General features: G+C 40.1%; 1 protein-coding gene and 1 pseudogene across 3 annotated transcripts in view; one reads left to right on the forward strand and one right to left on the reverse strand.

The window, feature by feature from the left end:
- LOC127485540 (uncharacterized) overlaps window positions 1-19,923 on the reverse strand; it is a 52,183-nt gene that overhangs the window by 24,307 nt on the left and 7,953 nt on the right. The gene's annotated exons all lie outside the window — the stretch shown is intronic.
- LOC100343283 (vacuolar protein sorting-associated protein VTA1 homolog pseudogene) lies at window positions 2,019-2,658 on the forward strand (annotated as a pseudogene).

The following is a 19,923-nucleotide window of genomic DNA, read 5'->3' on the forward strand; positions in this document are numbered from 1 at the left end:
AGCCACTGTCTGCAGTACTGGCATCCCATATGAGTGCTGGTTTGAGTCCTGGCTGTTCCACTTTTGATCCAGCTTTCTGCTAATGAACCTGAGAAAGCAGTGGATGATGGCTCATGTGCTTGGATCCCTGTACCCACGTGGCAGACCTGGATGAAGTTCCTGGCTCCTGGCTTCAATCTAGCCCTGCCTTGGCCATTGTGGTCATTTGGGGAGTGAACCAGCAGAGATCTCTCTCTCTCTTTCTCTGTAAATCTGCAATTCAAATAAATAAATAAATCATTTTTAAAAAATCACCAAGTATTTTACTGAACAATTTTAAATGTTGTATGAGCAGACATCTACAACCATTGAATTATTTTTACAATAGTCAGTCTGGTTTAAACTGCTTTTCTGTGAATTTAAGAATATGTACTTGAGGGCCGGCGCCGCGGCTCACTAGGCTAATCCTCCGCCTAGCGGCGCCGGCACACCGGGTTCTAGTCCCGGTCGGGGCGCCGGATCCTCTCCCGGTTGCCCCTCTTCCAGGCCAGCTCTCTGCTGTGGCCAGGGAGTGCAGTGGAGGATGGCCCAAGTGCTTGGGCCCTGCACCCCATGGGAGACCAGGAAAAGCACCTGGCTCCTGGCTCCTGCCATCAGATCAGCGCGGTGCGCCGGCCGCAGCGCGCCGGCTGCGGCGGCCATTGGAGGGTGAACCAACGGCAAAAGGAAGACCTTTCTCTCTGTCTTCTCTCTCACTATCCACTCTGCCTGTCAAAAAAAAAAAAAAATATGTACTTGAAAAAAGTATAGGCTTGAGCCAGCGCCATGGCTCACTACGCTAATCCTCCACCTTGCGGTGCCGGCACACCGGGTTCTAATCCCATTTGGGGCACTGGATTCTGTCCCAGTTGCCCCTCTTCCAGGCCAGCTCTCTGCTGTGGCCAGGGAGTGCAGTGGAGGATGGCCCAAGTCCTTGGGCCCTGCACCTGCATGGGAGACCAGGAGAAGCGCCTGGCCCCTGGCTTTGGATCAGTGCAGTGCACCGGCTGCAGTGGCCATTGCAGGGTGAACCAACGGAAAAGGAAGACCTTTCTCTCTGTCTCTCTCACTGTCCACTCTGTCAAAAAAAAAAAAAAATGAAGATGGCCCAATTCCTTGGGCCCCTGCACCCATGTAGGAGACCTGGAAGAATCTCCCGGCTCTTGGCTTCAGATCAGCACAGCTCCAGCTATTGCAGCCATTTGGGGAGTGAATTAGCAGATGGCAGAGACCGACTCTCTCTCTGTCTTTCTGATTTTCTGTAACTCTGCCTTTCAAATAAATAAATAAATCTTAACAACAACTGTTAGACTGGACTTGGATGGGACTCAAGTATCCCAATGAGAGACTTCAATGATACAAAAGCAAAGAGGTTTATTGTTCTAGCTCAAGCTAGGGTCCACTCCTCCAATCATCACAGCAGTCTTCTGATGAGAATCCATCCCATTTCTTTTGTGGGGTTTATATAGGGTTTTCAGAGACATTCTATACATTATAGCACCATTCAGCAAATCATCTCATTCTGTGGGAAATTTAAAGAACATCTCTTAAAATTGCTTAGTAAATCCAGTGGTGGGAATAGACTAGTAAAGGTGGTTGGATGGCTTTGGGGTTGATGCTTTTTAAAATGATTGGCTAAAGTATAGGGTATGAGCCGCTGGGGTGTATGTTCCAAACTGCAGGGTTTTGGGATGTTATCAATCACCTTAACTGCCTGAAAAGATACCTGGAACTTTAGGTATTTCCCTGCTATCTGCTGATTGGCTGTTGCTAGGAGAGTTTATCACAAGGGGAGTTTATTTTTCTTCTTCCAGAGCTTTTGGCTTAGGATTCAGGGCCTGGTCATGCCCGAGTTACAAGATGGAGGCCTAGTCTAAAATAGCTGCACATTGATCCAGGCTCAGGTTCTTCACAACAACAAAAAGAAACAGTTGAGTGATAATGAAGCTGTTACCTAAGGAGCAGTTGGTTCTGCCCATTTGGGGATTTATTCTTGGAAAATGTTTATATATGCAGACAAGGAACATTGTGCTGGGCAATTTCATAAAAAAAACATGATCAAGTTCTTCTATACTGCAAGTCTTTTAATAGATGTCATAACCGTGTTTGACATAACACTGATGAAAATGTGAAACACAGAAAGTATGCAAGGTGGAAGGCAACATATATCCATAATTGCTTAAAGAATGAGGAGACTCCTCAAGCAGGCCCTATTGCAATTGAGGAAGATACTGATGGTGAAGAAAATGAAGATGGTGTAGTAGCATCTCTGCCCATTCAACACACCTCAGCCATCATCATCTTCAGCAGTTGACCCAGGCAGCATGCCATCAGACAGCTATAGTTGAATACAGATTCCTCTGGGTGCACATGCCCCAGCCAACACACCAACGAAAGTGCCTCATAGCATGGGTGTAACAAGGAATACCATCCAACCTACTCTATAGACTATGCCAGCCATTGATCCTGCACTTTCCAGTACGGTTTCCCAAGGCGATACCCACCTCACCCCTGAGGAGTTTGTTGAGAGCTTAGAGATACTGCAAATATGCTGGCAGTGCTTTTCAATATGAAGATGTAAGCACTGCCATTCAGAATCTACAGAAAGCCCTCAAGTTACTGATGACTGACAGAGAATGAAGACTTTGTACAACAGATCCACGAATCTTTGGCATAAAGAACTAACTCCATTACCCTATCTTCAGCCTATCAAGAGGACAGCTTTAAGAAAGACTTCAGTTGAATTGAATATGATGATAAAATCTGTGATTATCAGATTCCTTTTGAAGCATTCATCAGTAGCCTCAACCAGTTTTTATTGTCCATTTAATGGCTCCAATAATTTATGGGCACATAGGGCTGATGTTGGCAAGATCCTAAAAACACCCTTTGAACCCTGCTTTAGCAAGTGAAAACACAGAAAATATATATTGGAAATAAGCTTTATTAATTTACATACATTAAGAGAATTTTTTAAAAGCCATAATATTTGGACAAACAGATCATATTACTTTGCAGTAAAATTGTAAATCTAATAAAAGATTCCAGAATTGTCTAGATTAGAGATTACCTTTTTGTTTTCCTTAAGACTTATAAAACAAATACAAATGTCCTAAAGTGTTAGATTAACCTGAAAAAATTATGTTCAAAACACAATTTTTATTCATTAGAGTTTATAGTTGACAGAAGGAAAAGTCATTCAGTAAAGAGGTAGAAGTGCTTTCAGACTTAATATTAATAATGTTTGTTTCCCAAATGCTTTTTCTTATCCATTAAGCTTAAGGTGAATTGGTATTTGCTGCATCAGCAGTCTGACTGCATGTCTTAGAGAATGAAAAATAGAGGTCGGTCTGTAGAGATGCGTGAAGAGTTGGTGCTTTTAAGTTAAGATTCTTCTCAGCTGCTGAGGAGTATGTTCCATTGAGTGCATAACTATGAATGATTCAGAAGATTTATGAGACTTAAGATACTCAGTTGTTAACTTTATGAATTTTGTGGGAAATTATGGACTTACTGTGTCACCTGAGTTTGCTGTGTTAAAAAAATAAATACAAAGATTCTTTTTAAATAAAACTTTAAAAAAAGTATAGGATTGTATTGAACAAGATGTATTTAAACTTCATAAAATGCTGTTATTTTAATACAAAACATACATAAGCAAATGTTTTAAACATAAATAATTGATTATAAAAGCTTGTGTTTCTACTCAAATACACTTGTGAAAAGAAATTGCAATTTATCCCCAAAATAATCTAAAATTTCTTAACAGTATCTAACTTAAATAATGAAGGAAAACATCCTAAAACATCTTTTGTTTGTGTGAACTTAATTACAGTACCTTAAATTAGCATTCTCCATCCCAAAGGTTATTAAAAGTTTTGAAAGGGAGATAAACTCCATGAGGTTGGTAGATTTTCTGTTCAAATTCTTCATGTACTTGGGGCTGGTGATGCGGTGCAGAGGTTAATCCTCTGCCTGTGGTGCAGCATCCAGTATGAGTACTGGTTCTAGTCCCGGCAGCCCCTCTTCCAGTCCAGTTCTCTGCTATGGCCTGGGGAAGCAGTGGAAGATGGTCCAAGTGCTTGGGCCCCTGCACCTGCATGGGAGACCAGGAAGAAGCAGCTGGCTCCTGGCTTTAGATCCGTGCAGCTCTGGCCATTGCAGCCATCTGGGGAGTTAATCAACAGAAGGAAGACCTTTCTCTCTGTCTGTAATTCTACCTCTCAACTAAATAAAATCTTAAAAAATATATTCTTTATATACTCATATTAATTACAACCTCCTATTTTAGAAAAATGAGGGTTAATGGTTTATGACTTCTGCTAGTCTGTGATTGTTACAAAGTAAAACTTCTAGTTTTATCTAGAAGATAATTCCTTATCTGCAATCACCTTATTTTAACAAAAATTGTGGTACTAAGTTAATAGTCTTTAAGTAAATACAAATTAGGAGAATATTTAGCAAATTAAAAACACCTGGCTAGAAAATTTATTCAGACACAAATAAGATTCCTTGTGGGGTAACCTCATGCTGAATTTCTGGTTTTTCCTTTACGTGTCTCATTGTCACAGGCTGAACAGCAACAGAACACAATATGAGAATGATGAGCACTCCTCTAATGCTAGGGACATATGTGCCCTGTCAGGACTTCATTGGCCTAACTGTAGATGTTAACAATGCAGGTCCTTTTAAGAAACTAGTCATAGAAAATAATCAAAGGATAAAAGAGAACTCCAAAAGAAATTAGACATCATCTTCTCCTAAATATATGAAAAGTAAAATACTCAGGAATAAATGTTTCTGTTTTCAAGAGAATGGTGGGGCTGGTGCCATGGCGCAGGAGGTTAATCCTCCACCTGCAGCACCGGCATCCCATATAGGCCCCAGTCCCAGTCCCAGCCACACCTCTTTCAATCCAGCTCTCTGCTATGGCCTGGAAAAGCAGTATAAGATGGCCCAAGTGCTTGGGCCCCTGCACCCATGGGAGACTGGAAAAAAGCACCTGGCTCCTGGCTTTGGATTGAGCAGCTCTGGCTGTTGCAGCCATTTGGGGAGTGAACCAATGGATGGAAGACCTTTCTCTCTGTCCTACCTCTCACTGTCTATAACTCTACCTCTCAAATCAATAAATAAAGTCTTTCAAAAAATCTTTTAAAGTGAATTGCAAACACTACTGCATGTTTTCTTTCACAACTTCAAGTGGACATAGCTCATAAAATAAAATGAGTCATGGTTTCATAAACATTAAAGCTTATCATAGACAATTGGTACCAATGAATAGCTTCTTTCATAGTCTCTCTATATAAATAATTAATAAGCCAATTATTTTCTTCCTACTCTGCAAAGCCAGTCAATGCAATTGATTTCAAATTTAGAATTTTCAAATCACCCAGAAATGCACAATGTTAATGCTTTTGGAGCTTTATAAGAGCACAAAATATCAATTTTTAATTCTTGTACTTTTTAACATTAGAGAGTTCTAAGACATTAAATAGTATTTTTTCTTTCTAATCCATGTAAGACTAACCATGTGCAGAAAAAATATGAGGATTTTTGTTATGCAGATAAATAATTGTGCTTTGCCTAGAATCATGCTTCAACTTTGGTTATTTTTCCTCTTCACTGAATCCAGGAAGACGAGAATCCTGTGAAACTAATAAAATGCCCCTGGTGTTCTTAAATGATTACTTTTTGGACAGGAACTTCCAAGAAACAACACCACAGTTGTAGTGAACATTTTCTGTGGTTGAATCTTCTCTTTGCTTTCAGGAGACCAAGAGAAGCCACCTGGAGATCTCAGAGAAGGCCACGTGGGAATGGAGGGGCATGCACCTTCTCTGGAAGCAGTTGTGTCTGTGAAATTTTTTGTTCATGGTAAACTTGACAGGTCTCTATCCATTGACAAAGAAGAGACTCATCATAAAAATTAGTAATACAGAAAAAAATCATTGAAATTTCATTTTTTTCTGCCACAGGCAAGTGGAACAATATCTCTCACAATAAAACAAACAGACTGTAAAGAGTCTATCCAATATCTCTGGCTCTCCTCACATTCTAAGGACAGACCTCGGAGAACTTCTAGCTGCCTCTTCCAGAAAGGTAAATCAGTAAATAAACTATTAATAAAAAGAAAAGGAGGTAACTTTTTTTCTGTATTTCTGGATAGGATTCCTGTCTTTGAATCAATATGTCATGATTTTTATTCATTTTTCCTTCTTTGGAATTGGGGTAGGAGTAGGCAAAAACATGCATGAAAGAAGGGGGAAAAAGCTTAAAGCACTAGATTGTAAAGTAGGAACAAATAGGAAGGCTGGAGATGAAGGGGTAAAGACTAGGTTAGGGAAAAAACCCAGCTTATTAAATCCTTAAAAAGAGAAAGGAAGAAAGGAGGAGGAAATAGAGAAGTATGGTTATGTTCTTATGGAATTACATTCTTATGCAATCTGATCTCTTTGTATTAATAAAAATAGAAATGTTTAACAATTGAAAATTTATTCCTTTATTGAATCACTACTGCCTCATTCCAACACTCTATAAAAACAGAATCCAAAGGCAGGCATAGGTTGCAGGGTGGGGCACAGTGCAAGTGGCAGTGACAGACTTCTTTCTCTAATATCAAATTCTGCACCACAACTTCTAATCCAGCAAAGTTCTACACATCACCCAGAATCAATTGCATAAAATAAACAACTTAGGGAAAAAGCTCAGAGAAAATCAATGTCCACATTATTCTTTGCCTGTGAAGCACTCATAAAAATTAGCATGCTGCTAAAGAAAATGAGATTATGGCCAAGCTATGTATAAAGAACACAGGAATGCAAAGTCAGGAGGCAGTTTGGTGTTTTATGAGCACCCAAAGTGAACTGCAGATGAAGAAGGGGATGCATTACAGAATGGGAGCTGAGTAGGCAGCACAGCCAGCAGTGATCACCAAGCCATTAACCTGAGATTGATGAGTATTTGTGAAGTGTACAAATGAGTTCTACCTATAACAACAGTAATTACTTTTTCCTTAGGACACAAGGCAAAACACATTTTTTTCAATTTTTATCTGTTTTTCATTTTATTTGAAAGGCAGAGGGAGAGGGAGAGCGAGAGACATTTCTTCCACTTTCTGGTACATCGCCAAATGCTCACAACAGCAGGCAATGTTCAGCCTGAAGCCAGGATCCTGGAACTCCATGCAGGCCTGGGAGAGTTCAGTTAATTCTGAGGATACACAGTCTTCAGTGACACCTGTCTTTACAAAGACACATCTCAATACAAAATAAAACTCTCTACTCAGGACTTTAGAGATCCAAGAGAAAACTTTCAAATATTTTGCAGATAAATGCAAAACAGAAATCTGGAGACTTCTGTGAGCCAACAAGTTCCCTGCCTACCTGAGAATCAGCCTGGTCACCAGAGAGATCAAGGGAAGAGGATCAAGCAAAGCCATTTGGGACCTGTGCCCAGAGTCTTATCTCTTGAGTGAGCCTAAAGGCAGCCCAGTCATTGGGCACTGGCAGTTTTGGACCGCCTTAATCCTGAAGTGGCTACACAAACTAGTCAACTCCAATTTGGGCTGAGTTATCAGACTGGAAGTCTGGTCAAAGATTGCCACCCATTAAGCAATCTGGACACAGGAATGGCCAAAAAAGTACCATTAGGAGGTGCTCACAATAGGAGTCAGAGAACTAAGTGGGTAATAAATGCACAGATCCTAGACCAAGGCAACAGGCAATGAAAACCTTCTCTTTTGTTGCAAAATTTTCTTATTTTATCTTAAAGGCCTTGAGAAACAGATCTGTAGACATCTCATGTGTAAGACAAACATGCATCATTCATAATTGGCCTATAAATATTAGCATTCTTGCCCTGATCAATCAACCTCAGGAGCTAGCTCAGGGAGGGGCAAGTAAAGGGAATTACTTCAATCTCATTTCTAAGGAAATATACATCCTCCATGAACTGCTTCTTACAAAACATTTCTCCAATTTTCCAGGAGAAATACATCAACTCTGAAGAGGCTACTTTTTTTTTTTTTTTTTTTTCCATAGAGCCCAACACCTGTCTTGGGAATCACCTGTGATCCAGGTAGATGGATAAGAAAGACAACTGGAATCATCTACTATAAGACAAGATACTTTACCCAAATCACTATATTTCACTCTACAGAAAAATGCAAACTGAATCACAAAAAACTCCAGTGGATTGATCCACTGGTTTCAGCAAAGGGCATATTTGCATTACTCCAGATATGCAGGCCTCTCTTTCTGTGTACCTTCATGTGGACTATCTGCAGATACAGAGTGAGGGGGAGGCTGCAGCAGTAAAAATGGTCAATGTTTCAATTATGAAACTTATTTTTAATTATCTCAAATTCAGTCATAAAAATTCTGCTCTAAGCAAGAGACACATTAATCCAATTCAGGACATACTACAGGGCAGTTGTTATCAAAACAGCATGGTACTGGTACAGAAACAGATGGATAGACCAATGGAACAGAATAGAAATATCTGAAATCAGCCCAAACATCTACAGCCAACTTATATTTGATCAAGGATCTAAAACCAATTCCTGGAGCAAGAACAGTCTATTCAATAAATGGTGCTGGGATAAATGGATTTCCACGTGCAGAAGCATGAAGCAAGACCCCTACCTTACACCTTACACAAAAATCCACTCAACATGGATTAAAGACCTAAATCTATGACCTGACACCATCAAATTATTAGAGAGCATTGGAGAAACCCTGCAAGATATAAGCGCAGGCAAGGACTTCTTGGAAAATACCCCAGAAGCACAGGCAGTCAAAACCAAAATTAAAACTTGGGATTGCATCAAATTGAGAAGTTTCTGTACTGCAAAAGAAACAGACAGGAAAGTGAAGAGGCAACTGACAGAATGGGAAAAAATATTTGCAAACTATGCAACAGATAAAGGGTTAATAACAGAATCTACAAAGAGATCAAGAAACTCCACAACAACTACACAAACAACCCACTTAGGAGATGGGCCAAGGACCTCAATAGACATTTTTTCAAAAGAGGAAAACCAAATGGCAAACAAACAGATGAAAAAATTTTCAAGCTCACTAGCAATCAGGGAAATGCAAATCAAAATCACAATGAGGTTTCACTTCACCCTGGTTAGAATGGCTCACATACAGAAATCTACCAACAATAGATGCTGGAGAGGATGTAGGGAAAAAGGGACACTAACCCACTGTTGGTGGGAATGCAAACTGGTCAAGCCACTATGGAAGTCAGTCTGGAGATTCCTCAGAAACCTGAATATAACCCTACCATTCAACCCAGCCATCCCACTCCTTGGAATTTACCCAAAGGAAATTAAATTGGCAAACAAAAAAGTGGTCTGTACCTTAATGTTTATTGCAGCTCAATTCACAATAGCTAAGACCTGGAATCAACCCACATACCCATCAACAGTAGACTAAAGAAATTATGGGATATGTACTCTATAGAATACTATACAGCAGTCAAAAACAATGAAATCCAGTCAGGCGCCATGGCTCAATAGGCTAACCCTCTGCCTTGGGGCACCGGCACACTGGGTTCTAGTCCCGTTTGGGGTGCCAGATTCTGTCCCGGTTGCTCCTCTTCCAGGCCAGCTCTCTGCTATGGCCCGGGAGTGCAGTGGAGGATGGCCCAAGTGCTTGGGCCCTGCACCCCATGGGAGACCAGGGGAAGCACTTGGCTCCTGCCTTTGGATCAGCACAGTGTGCCAGCCACAGGGCGCCGGCCTTGGCAGCCATTGGAGGGTGAACCAACGGCAAAAGGAAGACCTTTCTCTCTGTCTCTCTCTCTCACTGTCCACTCTGCCTGTCAAAAATAAAAATAGGGGAGAGCGGCAAGATGGTGGAATAGGAAGGGAGCACACTGATAGTCCGGGGAGAGACAGTTTCATAAAAGTGGAGATACTGCAGGTTCAAGGAAGAATAGGGGAAGAAACAGCAGAGGAAACTCTTCCGGAACTAGTGATTCACAGTGGACCTGTGTGGAGAGCATTGGAGTCCACAGTTCAGGACACCAGCAGCAGAGTCAACACACCAGTGCTGGAACACGTGGTGAGCCCAACCTCAATAGCCCGAGACACCGGCAGGCAAGCAGAAAGTAGAGACTAGAGGGAATGAGGCCTGAAACCCCATGGGGAAATGAGAGAGAGAGAGAGAAAAAAAAGTGACCAATACGGACACGAGTTTCTCTCTCTCCGCTCAGCTCTCAAAGGTGAGCAAGACAAAGAGCAGGTGCCATCTTGGACATACGTCATAAGCAGGGCAACCTCAGGTCTGCACTGGCCCTGAGCCTAGCAGAAAAACCTGACTCTGGGGGTAGTGAAATAACAGGAGATTAGAACCTGGTGAATGTGTGGTGCTACTGAAATGAAACTGTGAGGGAAGAGAAGGTGGGGGAGAGAACTCGTGGAGTTCACGTGAGTGCTCTCCAGAGATGCTGCAGTTTGGTAACCTTGGCAACCCAGTGGGAGATTGCAGGAGAGTTTGAGCACACACTGAGGGCAGGACAGATTCCCTATGTGGTCCTTGGGAAAGAGATTCTGATCTCTGGCTCCTGTGGGTATATCATTTGCCTGCTAACCACCTCCATTCCATTCAGCTGTGCAGAATTACTTCCCTTTTGAATCAACAAAAAAGAAAGAAAAAAGAGAGAGAGATTTACTATGCCTAACCTGGGAGTGTCACCTTTGGCACACCCTTAACCATGAGGAACCAAACAGAGCTCTCAGGCCACACCCATCACAAGCCTCTAAGGATCCATCAAAAGCAGACAATCCACTTAATCTAGAGTCATAGTATAACAAGAAAAAACACCACAGTGAAGAAACCAAATAATATCTCCAATATGCCAAACAACAAATGCAAAAACTGAGGTAACAAGAACAAGGAAGACACTATGATGCCCCCAAATGAACAAGACACCCCAAGCCAAGATTATAAAGGTGATGAGATAGAAGAAATGCAAGATACGGATTTCCAAAAATATATGATAAGAACACTTAGAAGTTCTCAAAAACAAATTCTTGAACTACAGAAATCCTTACTGGACAGGGTAGAAAATCTCTCTCATGAAAATGAAATCTTAAGGAAAAATCAAAATGAAATGAAGCAATTAGTAGAACATGAACTTGTGATAGTGAAGAGAAATCAAAATGAAATGAAGAATTCAATAGATCAAATGACAAATGCATTAGAGAGCCTTAAAAACAGAATGGGTGAAGCAGAAGAGAGAATATCAGACTTAGAAGACAGAGAACAGGAAAGTAGACAGTCAAACCAAAGAAAAGAAGAGGAAATTAGAAACCTAAAAAATATTGTGGGGAATCTTCAGGATACTATTAAAAAACCCAACATTTGGGTTCTAGGAGTTCCTGAAGGCATGGAGAGGGAGAAGGGATTAGAATGCCTTTTTAGTGAGATACTAGCAGAAAATTTCCCAGGTTTGGAGAAGGACAGAGACATCCTAGTACAGGAAGCTCATAGAACCCCTAATAAACATGACCAAAGATATCCTCACCACGACACGTTGTAATTAAACTCTCCACAGTGAAACATAAAGAAAAGATCCTAAAATGTGCAAGAGAGAAACGTCAGATTACTTTCAGAGGATCTCCAATTAGACTCACAGCAGACTTCTCATCAGAAACCCTACAAGCTAGAAGGGAATGGCGAGACATAGCCAAGGTACTAAGAGAGAAAAACTGCCAGCCCAGATTATTATACCCTGCAAAGCTCTCATTTGTGAATGAAGGTGAAATAAAGACCTTTCACAGCAAACAGACATTGAAAGACTTTGCCACCACTCGTCCGGCCCTGCAAAAGATGCTTAAAGATGTGTTGCACACAGAAACACAGAAACATGGACATCAATATGAAAGAAGGTAAAGGAAGGAAACCTCACAGCAAAAGATCACAGGGAAATCAAAGCATATATTAGAAAATATCTTCGGGAAAATGGCAGGGCAAAGTTACCACTTATCAATAGTCACGTTGAACGTTAATAGCCTGAACTGTCCAGTTAAAAGACACCAATTAGCTAATTGGGTTAAGGAATAAAACCCATCTATTTGCTGCTTACAAGAAACACATCTTTCCAACAAAGATGCATACAGACTGAAAGAGAAAGGCTGGAAACAGATATACCATGCCAACAGAAATGAAAAAAGAGCAGGCATAGCCATCTTAATATCGGACAACATAAACTTTACCAAAAAACTGTTAGGAGAGACAAAGAGGGACACTATATAATGATTAAGGGATCAATTCAACAGGAAGATATAATGATTATCAATGTATATGCACCTAATTACAGGGCATCAGTTTATTTAAAAGATTTGTTAAGGTACTTAAAGGGAGACTTAGACCCCAATACAATAGTACTGGGGGACTTCAACACTCCACTCAGAAATAGACAGATCAACAGGACAGAATCAACAAGGAGACAGTAGATTTAAACGGCACTATAGCCCAAATGGATCTAACAAATATCTACAGAACTTTTCATCCTACAAAAAAAGCATTTACATTCTTCTCAGCAATACATGGAAGCTTCTCTAGGATTGACCACATACTAGGCCATAAAACAAGTCTCAGCAAATTCAAAAGAATTAGAATCATACCATGCAGCTTCTCAGACCACAATGGAATGAAGTTGGAAATTAGCAACTCAGGAATCCCTAGAGCATACGCAAACACATGGAGATTGAACAACATGCTCCTGAATGAACCATGGGACATAGAAGAAATCAAAAGAGAAATCAAAAATTTTCTGGAAGTAGATGAGGATAACAGCACAACATACCAAAACTTATGGGATGCAGCAAAAGCAGTGTTACGAGGAAAGATTATATCAATAGGTGCCTACATCAAGAAATTGGAAAGGCACCAAATAGAGGAGCTTTCAATTCATCTCAAGCATCTAGAAAATCTGCAGCAAACCAGACCCAAATCTAGTAGAAGAGAAATAATTAAAATGAGAGAAGAAATCAACAGGATTGAATAAAAAAAATTACAAAAAACTAGCCAAACGAGGAGCTGGTTTTTTGAAAAAATAAAATTGATGCCCCAATGGCCCAACTAACTAAAAAAAGAAGAGAAAAGACCCAAATCAATAAAATCAGAGATGAAAAAGGAAACGTGATAACAGACACCACAGAAATAAAAAGAATCATCAGAAATTACTACAAGGACTTGTATGCCAGCAACCTATCAGAAATGGATAGATTCCTGGACACATGCAATCTACCTAAACTGAACCAGGAAGACATCGAAAACCTAACCAGACCCATAACTGAGACAGAAATTGAAACAGTAATAAAGGCCCTCCCAACAAAGAAAAGCCCAGGACCAGATGGATTCACTGCTGAATTCTACCAGACATTTAAAGAAGAACTGACTCCAATTCTTCTCAAAATATTCAGAACAATCGAAAAAGAGGGAGTCCTCCCAAATTCTTTCTATGAAGCCAGCATCACCTTAATTCCTAAGCTGGAAAAAGATGCAGCACTGAAAGAGAATTACAGACCAATATCCCTGATGAACATAGATGCAAAAATACTCAATAAAATTCTGGCCAATAGAATACAACAACACATCAGAAAGATCATCCACCCTGACCAAGTGGGATTTATCCCTGGTATGCAGGGACGGTTCAATGTGCGCAAAACAATCAATGTGATACACCACATTAACAGACTGCAGAAGAAAAACCATATGATTATCTCAATAGACGCAGAGAAAGCATTTGATAAAATACAACACCCTTTCATGATGAAAACTCTAAGCAAATTGGGTATAGAAGGAACATTCCTCAATACAATCCAAGCAATTTTTGAAAAACCCACGGCCAACATCCTATTGAATGGGGAAAAGTTGGAAGCATTTCCATTGAGATCTGGTACCAGACAGGGAGGCCCACTCTCATCACTGCTATTCACTATAGTTCTGGAAGTTTTAGCCAGAGCTATTAGCCAAGAAAAAGAAATTAAAGGGATACAAATTGGGAAGGAAGAACTCAAACTATCCTCTTTGTGTATGATATGATTCTTTATTTAGGGGATCCCAAGAACTCTACTAAGAGACTATTAGAACTCACAAAAGAGCTTGGCAAAGTAGCAGGATACAAAATCAATGCACAAAAATCAACAGCCTTTGTATACACAGACAATGCCATGGCTGAGAAGAACTTCTAAGATCAATCCCATTCACAATAGCTACAAAAACAATCAAATACCTTGGAATAAACTTAACCAAAGATGTTAAGGATCTTAACGATGTAATTACAAAACCTTAAAGAAAGAAATAGAAGAGGATACCAAAAAATGGAAAAATCTTCCATGCTCATGGATTGGAAGAATCAATATCATCAAAATGTCCATTCTCTCAAAAGCAATTTATAGATTCAATGCAATACCAATCAAGATACCAAAGACATTCTTCGCAGATCTAGAAAGAATGATGCTGAAATTCATATGGAGGCAAAAGAGACCTCGAATAGCTAAAGCAATCTTGTACAACAAAAACAAAACCGGAGGCATCTCAATACCAGATTTCAGGACATACTACAGGGCAGTTGTTATCAAAACATCATGGTACTGGTACAGAAACAGATGGATAGACCATGGAAAAGAATAGAAACACCAGAAATCAATCCAAACATCTACAGCCAATTTATATTTGATCAAGATTCCAAAAACAATCCTTGGAGTAAGGACTGTCTATTCAATAGATGGTGCTGGGAAAAATGGATTTCCATGTGCAGAATCATGAAGCAAGACCCCTACCTTTCACCTTACACAAAAATCCACTCAACATGGATTAAAGACTTAAATCTATGACCCGACACCATCAAATTATTACACAGCATTGGAGAAACTCTGCAAGCTATAGGTACTGGCAAAGACTTCTTGGAAAATACCCCAGAAGCACAGGCAGTCAAAGCGAAAGGTAACATTTGGGATTGCATCAAATTGAGAAGTTTCTGTACTGCAAAAGAAACAGACAGGAGAGTAAAGAGACAACCAACTGAATGGGAAAACATATTTGCAAACTATGCAACAGATAAAGGGTTGATAACAGAATCTACAAAGAAATCAAGAAACTCCACAAAATCAAAACAAACAACCCACTTAAGAGATGGGACAAGGACCTCAATAGACATTTTTCAAAAGAGGAAAACCAAATGGCCAACAGACACATGAAAAAATGTTCAAGATCACTGGCAATCAGGGAAATGCAAATCAAAACCACAATGATATTTCACCTCACTCTGGTGAGAATGGCTCACATTCAGAAATCTACCAACAATAAATGCTGGAGAGGATGTAGGGAAAAAGGGACACTAACCCACTGTTGGTGGGAATACAAACTGGTCAAGCCACTATGGAAGTCAGTCAGGTTTCCTCAGAAACCTGAATAAAACCCTACCATTCAACCCAGCCATACCACTCCTTGGAATTTACCCAAAGGAAATGAAATTGGCAAACAAACAAGCTGTCTGCACATTAATGTTTATTGCAGCTCAATTCACAATAGCTAAGACCTGGAATCAACCCAAATGTCCATCACCAGTAGACTGGATAAAGAAATTATGGGACATGTTCTCTATAGAATACTATACAGAAGTCAAAAACAATGAAATCCGGTCATTTACAACAAGATGGAGGAATCTGGAAAACATTATGCTGAGTGAATTAAGCCAGTCCCAATGTAACAAATATCATATGTTCTCCCTTATCGGTGACAACTAACTGAGCACCAAAGGGGAAACTTGTTGAAGTGAAGTGGACACTATGAGAAACAGTGACTTGATCAGCTCTTGTCCTGAGTGTTGATGTACAATGTAATACTTTATCCATTTTAACATTTTCTCTTTGTTTTGTTCTAGTACCATTGGTTGAACTCTGTGATTAACACACAATTTTTCTTAGGTGTTTAAATTTTAACTGAAAAGCAACCCCTGTTAAATATAACAGTGGGAATAAGAGAGGTGGAGATGTACAATTTGAGACATGCTTAATCTGACTTGCCCCAAATGGTGGAGTTAGAATCGTGCCAGAGGATCCCAATACAATCCCATCAAGGTGGCATGTACCAATGCCATCTCACTAGTCCAAGTGATCAATTTTGGTTCACAATTGATCACACTGATAGGTCTAAGATTCAAAGGGATCACACAAACAAGACTAGTGTCTGCTAATACTAGCTGATATAATCAAAAAGGGAGAGAACGATCCATCATGGGAAGCGGGATACACAGCAGACTCATAGACTGGCAGATGTCCTAAACAGCACTCTGGCCTCAGAATCAGCCCTAAAGGCATTTGGATCTGGCTGAAGAGCCCATGAGAGTATTTCAGGCATGGAAAGCCAAGACACCCTGGAAAAAAAAAAAAAAAGACCTAAATGAAAGATCTCTGTGAGTGAGATCCCAATGGAAAGAACGGGGCCATCAAAGAAGGAGGTACCTTTCTCTGAAGGTATGACTATGACCCTGGCAGAATAATATTGAAGTCGGCGAACTCAAAAGGCTTCCATAGCCTTGGCAACTCATGACTAGAGCCTAGGGAGATTACTGATGCTATAAACAAGAGTGTAAAATTTGTTAAGTCAACAACAGGAGTCACTGTGTACTTACTTCTCATGTGGGATCTGTCCTTAGTGTGTTGTCCAATATGAAGTAATGCTATAACTAGTACTGAAACAGTATTTGACACTTTGTCTTTCTGTGTGGGTGCAAACTGATGAAATCTTTACTTAATATATACTAAATCGATCTGTATATAAAGATAATTGAAAATGAATCTTGATGTGAATGGAATGGTAGAGGGAGTGGGAGATGGGAGGGGTGTGAGTGGGAGGGAAATTATGGGGGGGAGCCATTGTAATCCATAAACTGTACTTTCGAAATTTATATTCACCAAATAAAAAAAAAAAAAAACAATGAAATCTGGTCATTTGCAACAAAATGGAGGAATCTGGAAAACATCATGCTGAGTGATATAAGCCAGTCCCAAAGGGACAAATACCATAGGTTCTCCCTGATCAGTGACAAGTAACTGAGCACCAAAAAGGAAACCTGTTGAAGTGAAATGGACACTATGAGAAACAGTGACTTCATCAGCCTTTTCCCTGACTGTTGATGAACAACTTAATACTTTATCCCTTTTAGTTTTTTTTTGTTCTATTTAACACTATTGGTTGAATTCTATAATTAATACACAGTTATTCTTAAGTGTTGAAACTTATTGAAAAGTGATTCCTGTTAAATGTAAGAGTGGGAATAAGAGAGGGAAGAGATGTACAATTTGGGACATGCTCAATTGGACTTGCCCCAAATGGTAGAGTTAGAAACATAACAGGGGATTCCAATTCAATCCAATCAAGGTGGCATATACCAATGCCTTCTCACTAGTCCAAGTGATCAATTTCTGTTCACAATGGATCATAATGATAGGACTAAGAGTCAAAGGGATCACATAAACAAGACTAGTGTCTGAAAATACTAACTGATAGAATAAAAAAAAGGGAGAGAATGATTCAACATGAGAAGCGGGATACACAGCAGACTCATAGAATGGCAGATGTCCTAAACAGCATTCTGGCCTCAGAATCAGCCCTTAAGGCATTCAGATCTGGCTAAAAAGCCCATGAGAGTATTTCAGGCATGGAAAGCCAAGACACTCTGGCAAAAAAAAAAAAAAAAAAAAAACAACAACCTAAATGAAAGATCTCTGCGAGTGAGATCCCAGTGGAAAGAACAGATCATCAAAGAAGTAGTTACCTTTCTCTGAAGGGAGGAGAGAACTTCCACTTTGACTACGACCTTATCTAAATATGATCAAAGTTGGCGAACTCAAAAGGCTTCCATAGCCTTGACAACTCATGACAAGAGCCTAGGGTGATTACTGATGCCATAAACAAGAGTGTCAATTTGTTAAGTCAACAACAGGAGTCACTGTGCACTTAACTCCTCATGTAGGATCTCTGTCTTTAATGTGCTGTACATTGTGATTTAATGCTGTAACTAGTACTCAAACAGTATATTTCACTTTGTGTTTCTGTGTGGGTGCAAACTGATGAAATCTTTAGTTAATATATACTAAATTGATCTTCTGTATATAAAGAGAATTGAAAACGAATCTTGATGTGAATGGAAGGGTAGAGGCAGCGGCAGAGGGGAAGGTTGCAGTTGGGAGGGAAGTTATGGGGGGGAAGCCATGTAATCCATAAGCTGTACTTTGGAAATTTATATTCATTAAATAAATGTTAAAAGAAAATTAATGTTAACTGCATATTTAGGAGTGTACTATTGCATTTAATTACAGTGCTTCTCTATATCTTATTTTTTAAGATTTTATTTATTTATTTGAGAGGTCAAATTATAGACAGTGAGAGGAAGAGACAGAGATAAAGGTCTTCTATCTGCTGGTTCACTCCGCAAATGGCTATAACAGATGAAGCTGCACTGATCTGAAGCCAAGAGCTTCTTTTCTGTCCCCCCTTGGGTACAAGGGCCTAAGCATTTGTGCCATCTTCTACTGTTTTCCCAGGCCATAGCTGAGAGCCAGATCAGAAGAGGAGCAGCTGAGGCTAGAACTGCTGCCCATATAGGTACCAGCTCCTCTTCATCTTATAAGCACATCTTATGTGTAAGAAAAAAACTGAAAAGGGAGTCAAGTATATCACAAATTATGTTAGAAATTATCTCTAATTTAAATTAAAAAAAGGAAAACCCTAAAATAGAAATGGTTAATTTTGGCAATCTGCACAAATGACTTGTGTCCTATTTATCCTTTGCAATAATTTTCAAGATTTCTTCTGGCCTTCCCATTTTCCCTTGTTCCTCAAACCATTTCATTATCACTGCCTCTCTGTCCCTGCAGCTCTCTCCCTTTGGAAACAGTCTTGTAGACTGTCAATCATTATTTCAAAATGTTTTGTAGGGAGTGCCTGAATGGCCTTCTAATATCCCATAAATATATATTTCCATAAAACAGACAATAGAGGCACTGGTACTGTGCCCTAGCAGGAAAAGCAGCTGCCTGCATTGCTGACATCCCTTATGGGCACTGCTTTGAGTCTCGGCTGCTCCATTTCTGATCCAGCGCTCTTCTACTGGGGAAGCAGTAGAAGATGACCCAAGTCCTTGGGCCTGTGCACACATGTGGAATAACTAGAAGAGGCTCCAAGCTCTTGGCTTCAGTTCGGGGTAGCTCCAGCCATTGCAGCCATCTGGGGAGTAAACCAGAAGATGGAAGACCTTTCTCCCTCTCTCCCTGCCTCTGCATCTCTCTAAATCAAATCAAATCAAATCAAATAAATAAAAATTTTAAAAATAGATGGTATAGCATAGTGGGAAAGCTGTTGCCTGTGATGTTGGTATTCTATATTGTGCATGAGTTCATGTCCCACCTGCTCTACTTCTTTTTCTTTTTCTTCTTTTTTTTTTTTTTTTTTTTTTTTTTTTTGACAGGCAGAGTGGACAGTGAGAGAGAGACAGAGAGAAAGGTCCTCCTTTTCGGTTGGTTCACCCTCCCAATGGTTGCTGCAGCTGGCACACCATGCTGATCCGAAGGCAGGAGCCAAGTTCTTCTCCTGGTCTCCCATGCAGGTGCAGGGCCTAAGGACTTGGGCCATCCTCCACTGTATTCCCAGGCCACAGCAGCTCTACTTCTGATCCAGCTCCTTCTTGTGCCTAGGAAAGCTGCAAAGAATGGTGCTTGTGCTCCTACTCCCACATGGGAAATGTGGAAGAAGATACTGGCTCCTGACTTTAATCCAGTTCCAACCCCAGCTGCTGTGGCCATTAGGGGTGTGAAACAGTGGATAAATGATTTACATATCTCTCTCTCTTTGTAACTCTGCCTTTCAAATAAATATTGGCTGG

Source organism: Oryctolagus cuniculus, chromosome 12 (assembly GCF_051225735.1).
Source record: "Oryctolagus cuniculus isolate XC-2025 breed Fujian yellow rabbit chromosome 12, ASM5122573v1, whole genome shotgun sequence".
Taxonomy (NCBI): domain Eukaryota; kingdom Metazoa; phylum Chordata; class Mammalia; order Lagomorpha; family Leporidae; genus Oryctolagus; species Oryctolagus cuniculus.